This window comes from Drechmeria coniospora, chromosome 03 (genome assembly GCF_001625195.1).
Source record: "Drechmeria coniospora strain ARSEF 6962 chromosome 03, whole genome shotgun sequence".
Lineage (NCBI taxonomy): Eukaryota > Fungi > Ascomycota > Sordariomycetes > Hypocreales > Ophiocordycipitaceae > Drechmeria > Drechmeria coniospora.
Genome location: NC_054391.1, coordinates 7,891,255 through 7,900,274, shown reverse-complemented (window position 1 = coordinate 7,900,274; position 9,020 = coordinate 7,891,255).

Genomic DNA, 9,020 nt, shown 5'->3' with positions numbered 1-9,020 from the left:
CGTACCTATAGAGTAACTACTTAGTAACCTACTACTAAAATTATAGCTATTTTATAACTCTAGCTTATAGGAGCTATAGGACTAAGTAGTTATTAAGGACTAACTGTATATAATATGCCTAAATACTATATATTATAGAGACTATAAGTTCCTAGATAAAGTAAATATATAGGAATAAGTAGCTAACTATACTATTAATATATATAATATACTATAATTCTAAGGGTACCTATAATTACTATTATAGGAACTACTAACTATATATATTATTTATTAAGTTTATAACTCCCCTATCTTAGGGTACCTAGGATATAATACTATATTTATAGCGCTAAAGAGGAATTACTATTAGGATTATATATTAATAGTAGTAGGGCAATTTATATAAAACTACTATTATTATTATAGCTATAAGAATAAGTAGTACTACTAGGGCCTACTATAGCTAATAGAACTACTAAATAAATATTAAAAATAGATCTCTATAGACTTTATAATAAAGCTACCTATATAAAATAAATAAGTACTATAGTATATAATAGTACTTATAGACAAACTATTTAAGTATATATAGCTAAAAGTTATAATATCTATAATAATAAAAGTATATATTAAATAGTTTAAGGAGTACTAGTAGTATTCCGTAAGTTCCCGGAATATATTATTCTGCAGTTCGGTCCTCCCGCTACTAGCAGTATAACAAGCGGTATACTACCTGCTCTTAGGTATATAGCTCTCGGCTCCCTAGAATTAGCTTATATTTACTAGCTCTTTTGGGCGTAGGTAGTAGCGCTTATAGCTACGGATTGCAATAACCTAGTTGTAGTCTATAACTATATTTATTACTTTTGCTCCTAAAGGGCGGAAGCGTTCCTAAAGGTAGGCAATATATTGCTTTAGGGCACTAATAGTAGTAATAATAATAATAGTAAGTACTTATTTCTTCTTTTACTTAAGGAATAATACTAACTTACCGTTTCTGCCTAGTACTTAGGTAAGTCCTTTAATTTATCTAAGGAGTAGTACTAAAGGGAGTACTATCTTACTAATACTAAGTATATAAATAAAGTATATACTAAGTTAGAAGGAAGTTTTTATACTATTTTTTACTAATATACTTATTAGGCTAATTAGGCTACTTATTACTTTATAATAGACTTATATTATAAGATACTTACTAAGTAATTACTCCCCTTACCCTTTAGATTAATATATATTTCTATTATATTATAGGGATTATCCTTTAGGAGTTAGTTAATATTTTCCTTTTTTAGGCTACTACTAACCTAACTACTTAAAAGGTAATATAGTATTTTAGTCTTTTAGTTAAGAATACTAAGTATTTATTTTAGTAAATAGCTTTTGCAATATATAAGTATAAGGTAACTACTAGATTACTAAATAAGGATTTAGATAATAAGGTTACCTAAGTAATTTTATTATTTTATTTTATTTTTAATAATACTAATAGTTATTTTATTTTTATCCTATAAGAGTAATCCTATTATTAATAATAGGTTTATATATTTCTTTATATTTTATATTCCTTTTCTCTTTATCTTATTATTTTTATTTTTAACTTAGTATAAATAGTAATAGCTTTAGGTTTATAAGTAGTTTAGGGGTTCTTATTAGTATATTTTTTTCTTTTTCTTACCTTAATACTCTTTTTATCCTTAAACTATCCTATAGTTTTCCTACTCCCCCTTTATATAAGTAATAACTTATTACTAAGTTAATTAGTTTAGTTAGGAATTAGTATAAAATTAGTAGGTTATTAGTAAGGTAACTATATTTATACCTTATATTTATTATTATACCCTTTTATTTAGTTTTTTATATAATTCCTTTCCTAGGCCTTTTTATTAAAGGTAAGTTACTATTACTTTTAGTATATTCTTTATATTTTTTTTATATACTTACTAATTATATTTTACTAATTAGCCCTTTAATTTTATAAAATATAGTTAGGCTCTTTTTAATTACTAATAGTTATATATTTTTTTAACTTACTATTTACTCTTTTTATTTAATAGGTCTAAAAGTAATATATTATTTATACTATTTCTTTTTTAGTCTTACTCCTTCTAAGGTTTTAGTAAGCTAATATAGAATATATTATATAGGTATAAGTATTTATTAAAAAGTACTAAATAGTATACTTATTGGTTAATTTTTTTTAAAATCTAAAAGGGCTTAATATACTTTAGTATTAGTTTTTATTTTTCCCCTTTAAGGTTAATATTCTATATAAATAGTAATACTAAATTACTTATATTAAGGGATAAAGAATTATACCTATAGTTATAATACTTTACTTATATTTTTATAGCTTTTCTTTAATACTTTTTTAGTTATTTCTTAATTTTTATTAGTTTTATTACTTTTACTTTTACTTTTAAGATTATTACTATATACTTATTATCCTTTTCTTTAGTATAGAACTATAAGTAGTAACTTAGTAGTACTTAGTTTAGGGAGTAACCTATAGTTATATTAACTATATTATTATAAGTAAATTAAGCTACTTATAGTAAGTTAGCTTAGTTGGATTAATTCTAACTAATAAAGTATTATAGGTAGTACTTTAGTACTTAGTTTATTCTTTTAGTTTACTTATTAGTTTATAAGTAAAATACTATTAATAGCCTTTTAGTTATTTAAAAGTAATAGTATAGTTCTAATTAAAATTAGCTTATAAATACTAGCTCTTTATTACTTATTACTCCCTTAGGTATACTAAAATAAAGCTTTATTTTATAATAAAATAGTTATACTAACTTGCTATATTAACTATAGTTTAGTATAGGAGGAATATAAAATGTTTAGTTATTTTATTTACTATTACTAAAATTATACTTACCTTCTTCCCCTTAAATTAAGTAATAGGTAGTCCTATAATAAAGTTTATTATTACTTTAGCCTAAGGTTTATTAGAAATTAATAATAATTATAACTCTTTATAAGGGTAATACTTTTTTAATAATACCCTTTAGTAAACTAAGTATATTTATATATAGTATTTTATATTTACTAATAAGCCCTTTTAGTAAACTACTCTTTATAGTAATTATATTATCCTTTTAACTTTAAAGTAGTCTATAAGGGAATTATTATAGTATAGCTATAGAAGCTTTTAGTATACTATAGCCTTATTTAAAATATAGATATATTCTTAAAAATATAGTATTCCTTTTAAGTTTACTAACTAATTCTTATTAAGTATACTATTTTAGCTATAGATTTTTATACCTTATAGCCTTTTTATCTTTAGGTCTTTACTTTAAATTTTATAAAGATAGTCCTTTAGTAACTTAAGAGTAGTATTATATATTATTCCCTTCTTTAGGTTCTTTTTTATAAACTATTAGGTAATAGGCTATTTATAACTAACTTATTCCTTAGCCTATTAGGCTATTTAAAAGGGGTTTAGTACCTTTTTAGGTTTACTTTTACCTTAATAAGGTTAGCTTTCTTTAGCTTATAAGAATATCTTATTACCCTTATTCTTACTTAAAGCTTAAGACTTATTATCCTATAAAGGTATTTTACTATACTCTTATATATATATATTTTCTTCCCTTACTATACCTATAAGCTACTTTTATAATAGTATTAGTAGGTAGGTATTACTTAAGGCCTTACTCTTATAGGTAGGTTTTTTTAAGGGCCTATTTACTAAGTTAGATTTTCCTATTTTATATTTAATAATAAAATTAAAGGTTATTAAGTTTATATATTAATATACTTAATACCTAATTAACCTTAGCCTATTTATAAAGGTCTATAAGTTATAGTAATTTAATAATACTTTTACTAAAACTATTACTCTTTCTATATATTATTACTAATATTTAAATAACTTAATAATAGTAAAAGTTTTATAGTTTAGTATTCTATAGTTTTATTTTATATTTAAGAATTTCCTTAACTAAAATACTATTAAATACTAATACCCTTAGTTATTTAATTAAAATAGGATACCTATTATTATAAAACTTAATATATTTATTTTAATTTTAATAGGTCTTATTAGGTTAAAATAATATAATAGTAAAGCCTTTCTAAATATATTTTTTAGCTCTTAAAAGACTATTAATTCCTTTTTATTTAAGTAAACTTTTTCTAGCTTTTTCTTATTCTTACTTCCTTTAAGGAATATATATAGGGGTACTATAATGTTTAAATAGTTCTTAATAAATTTTCTATAGAAGTTATAAAACCTAAGAAATACTTAAATATTATAAAACCTAAGAAATACTTAAATATTATAAAATAAGGTAGGCTCTTCCTATTAGGTTATAGCTTATACCTTAGTTAGGTCTATTACTATTTTAATTTTAGATAGAATAAATTCTAGAAACTGAACTAATTCTTAGTAAAATCTATACTTATTTAGATTAATATATAATTCGGCTAACTATAACTACCTTAGGATTTCTTTAAGAAATTTAGTATATTTTTAATAGTTTTTTAAAAAGATTAAAATATTATTTAGGTATATAATATAAATTATATCTATATACCTTTAGAGTACTTAATATATATAATATTAAAAGGTAGTTAGTATATTAGTTAGCCTAAGTAGTATTATTAAGTTTTTAAAATACTTATAGTATATTTTTAAATACTATTTTCTATTTATTACTTTTCTTAATTTAGATTTAATAGTAAGTATTTTTAATATTAATCTTAAAGAATACTATAGCTCCTTAGTATTAGTTTATAATCTTAAATATTAATAGAAAAGTATATTAAAATTTTACTAAAATCTTATTAAATCCTTAGTAATCTATATATAATTAGAATATATTATTCTTTTTTAGTATAAATAGAATAAGTAATTCTATAGGTAACTTTAAAGAGTAAATCCTATTAGCTTATAGGTTTTTATTTAAATATTCTTTAAGCTCCTTTAGCTTTATTTAAAAAAATAAGTAAATTAATCTATATAGTAGTAATATATTTAGTTAAAGGTTAATTATATAATTTATTTATTTATATACTAATAGGATCTTTATACTATTTATATTTAGAATATTTTTAAATTCTTTTAGCTCTTATAGAATCCCTTAGGGTTATCCTTAATAACTCTTTAGTAGCTTAATAGGATTACTTTTTATTCCTATTACTATAAAGATTTTTACTTTATTTCTATATTTAACTTAAAACTTTATAAGTAATAATAGCTATACCCTTAACTAGTCCTACTAAAACTATTAATATACTTCTATAGGGTTTAGATAGATCCTTAGGTTAGTTAATATTAGTATTTTTAGTATAATTTATATTTAGTTTAAAGTTAGTCCTATATTTACTTTAATATAGTAATAGGTAAACGTTTTCTTTCTTTATTTACTATTTATTATATATATAGGTACTTCTTATATTTTATAACTAGTAACTTAAAGACCCCCTATAGCTTAAAGGCTATTTCTATTTATTAAAACCTAATAAAGTCTATATTACCTTACTATTTATATATTAATAAGGTCTATATTAATATAGCTATTTAGTCCTACCTTAACCTTTTAGGTAGTTTATTTTAAAATTATTATATTAGCTATAAACTAAAGTAGTACTTTATATTTTATATTACCGACTAAAGTAAGAGTAACTACTTTAGTTATTAAAAGTTTCCTTATTTCTAGAGTTTTAGGTATTCTCTTACTTAATAGCCTTTCTTTTAATAGTTAAAATAGTAATTATTCCTACTTTACCTTAGTAGTAGTAAGCCTTTACTACTATAGACCCTTTTTAAGCCTAAGGTTATAGATTTTTAGGAGAATTCCTTACTATTATACTAAGGTTAGTATATTTTTATTTTTTTAGTAACTTTCCTTTAATAATTTAAGTTCTTTTCTTTTTTTATATTAGTTTTCCTTTTTAGTTAGGTTTTAGTAAAGTTCTAAAGTTATTAAGCTAGTTAGATTATTTCTTTCTATATATATTCTTTAATATTTTTATATAAATTAATTTAGCTTTATAACTTTAGTAGTAACTTACTAAAGTAAAAGTAAGTTTAATTAGGCTTTAGTACTTTACTAAAGTAATTTTTAATTTCTCTTAATGGAGTAAGTATTTATTCTTAGAAATAATCCTAATTATTTTTAACTATAGTTTATTAATCTTTTAGTAGTTTATTTAAATACCTTTCTTAGTATATTTAGCCTTAGGCCTATATATAGTTAAGGGCTAGTAGGATTTTTTAGTAGTACTTTTTAAACTTCTATCTTACTCTATTAAAGGTATAATTTAAATTATTAAGCTATTCTTACCTTTTTTATAGAGTTATAGGTTACCTAAGTTTTAGTATTACTTTAACTTTTTAGTTATTCTTTAAGAAAGTATTTAATTCTCTTTAGGCCTTTTTCTTTACCTTCCCTAGTTAATAGCTAGTACTTATTCTTAGGTAGGTATAAATTTCTTTTTCCTTTTCCTTTAGCCTTTCTAACTCTTATAGCTAAGCTAGTTATTCTTATACTATAGTTAGTATTTTTAAAATAAAAGGTTCCCTTTAAGTACTCCTTAGTATTATTTTAAGGGAACTTAGTATACTTAGTATAAGAAATACTTTTAGTATTATATTTATTTTACCCCTTAGTAAAAGGTATAGTATCTCTCTTATACTATATATAATAGGTACTATTTTACTTAAGTAACTATAATAAAAGCTTTAGAATTATAATATATAGATTAATTAATAATAGTTAGGTAAGTAAGTAAGCCTTCTTTTAGAAATTAAGTAGTATTTAAGACTAAAGCTTAGCCCTTCTTAAGTTTTTAGGCTTATATTCCTTTTATAGCTAGGGTATACCTTACTCTTAGGCTGCTTTACCTTCCTATTTACTTAGGCTTTACTTATTCGCCCCTGTCTACTTGGGCTTTACCCGTACGCCCTTGTCTACTTGGGCTTTACTTGTGCGCCTAGCCTTATATATATTATATTTAACTAAGGATTAAATTAAGTCGGCTAGTTCTAGGTAATATTATACTATATTATTAGGATTAAATAGTAGCTATCTATAGTATATTACCTATAGTTAGATAGGGGTATAGAATAAGTAAACCAAAAAGGTTAAGTAATCCTATATACTTTTATAGTATTTAACTAATTTAACTAACCGGACTATTTAGCGGTATACTAACTAACGCTAAATAGTAAGAACTCTTCTATTACTGGTATAAGTCCGAATAGTCTCCTATTAGAATATAAGATTAATATAGTACAATAGGTAAAAGCTTTTACCCTAAGCGTAACTATAGGTAAGGAGTAAGTAGTAGTATTTATATAGTACTTATATAAAAGTACTAAGCTAACTTAAGTAGTAATTATATTTATATAATAACGCTTAGAGGAAAAATTAAATTCCTACTAGTACCTAGTAGAGCGTTTTTAGGTAAGGGATAAGGTATAGCTAAGTCTATACTATATAAAGTCTTTATACCTATCCAAAAAGCTAAACTAAGTAATAGCTAAGTATATAGTTATAGCTATACCGACCCCCCTAACTATTACGCTAAACGTCCCCTAAGGTATATACCCTACCTTTTACGTAAACCTAGTAGAGTAGGCCGTAATAGATCTACTACCTAGTTAGGCCTTAATAAATACTAAGCTAGGGCTGCTCTTAATAAAGGATAAGGACAGTATACTATAGGAAGAGTATATTATAAAGGAAATCTTAGCTATAAAGAATACAAAAGGGTAAAGTAAGTACTATAACGTTTTAGTTAAATAGGGTAGGTATAACTAACCTATATAGGAACTACTAGAAAACCTATAGGAAACTAAAGTACTAGTAGACTATAAGTAAAAATAAGATAGTATACTTACTTATAATAAACTAATCTTCTTATAATAATAATATTAATATAGCTTATATTTAACCAGCCCGAAAGGAATATAAATAACTCTTTTGTCCTAAATTAAAATATCTTAAAATAATAGACCTAAGTTAGCCCTAAAGAATTCCTAGCCCTAATCAGAATACTATAAGTAAGATAAAGTTTTAGCGCTATAGTATATAAGTATTAGGCCCTTAATAGCCGGGAGGAGGTTACTAGTAGCTTACTTAAGTTATTCTTAATAAAAGACAAAAGGTAAAGGGACTAAACTAGTACTAAAAGGCTATCTATAAATAAAACGCAATAGGTATAATTTCTACTAGGGGTAGTAGAGGGTAAGGTAATAGTAAGATAAAATAGGTTAAAGCAATTAGTAATAGTACAATAGGAGGAGGAAGGGAACTATAGTCCCTAATGGGGGGGGGTAGAGTAAATAAGGTATACTTACCTTATAGGTATAATAAGTAATAACTAGCTCCTTATAAATTATAGCTATAAGGCCTAACTATAGTTATTGTACTAGCTTAAAGCTATTAAGCCAGGCGTCCTATACGCCCTAATAATTAAATAGGCCTTACATAGCGCTAGTAAAGCCGCGTACTAGTATCTATAGCTACTGCTACTATATACTACCGCTACGTAATAGCATTAGGGCCTATAAGGCTAGTACTAAGGTACCTATAGGGTTACCGGGAGTTAAGGGCAGTACTATAGCAGTAGTACTACAAGCAGTACTACTAGTAGGGGTAAGGGGAGTAGTAGGAACAATATTAATAGGAGTCGTCCTAGTAGTATTATAGAGCTTACGCTAAGTATTACTAAGCTAGCAAAACAGGGCGGAAAGGTAAACGCAATAGCTAAGCAATTCGGCCGTCTTAATACAGGCAGCCAAAACAATATAGTTACCTTTAGTAACAATAAGAATAAGCTTATAAATAATACAGTAAAGGCATAAATATAGTATTAGTAGGTACGGAATTTATTTATACTTATATCGGACTAAATCGTAAGTAGTACAGCTATTACTGCTACTATATTTACAGTAAGTAGTACTAGTACGGACCAAACGTTTAATATAGGGTAAGTATATTTAAGCCTTAGCAATAGGAATATTATACTCCTTATCTAAGGACTCTCCCTAAATAGTAAAGTTACCTATTAACCAAACGACT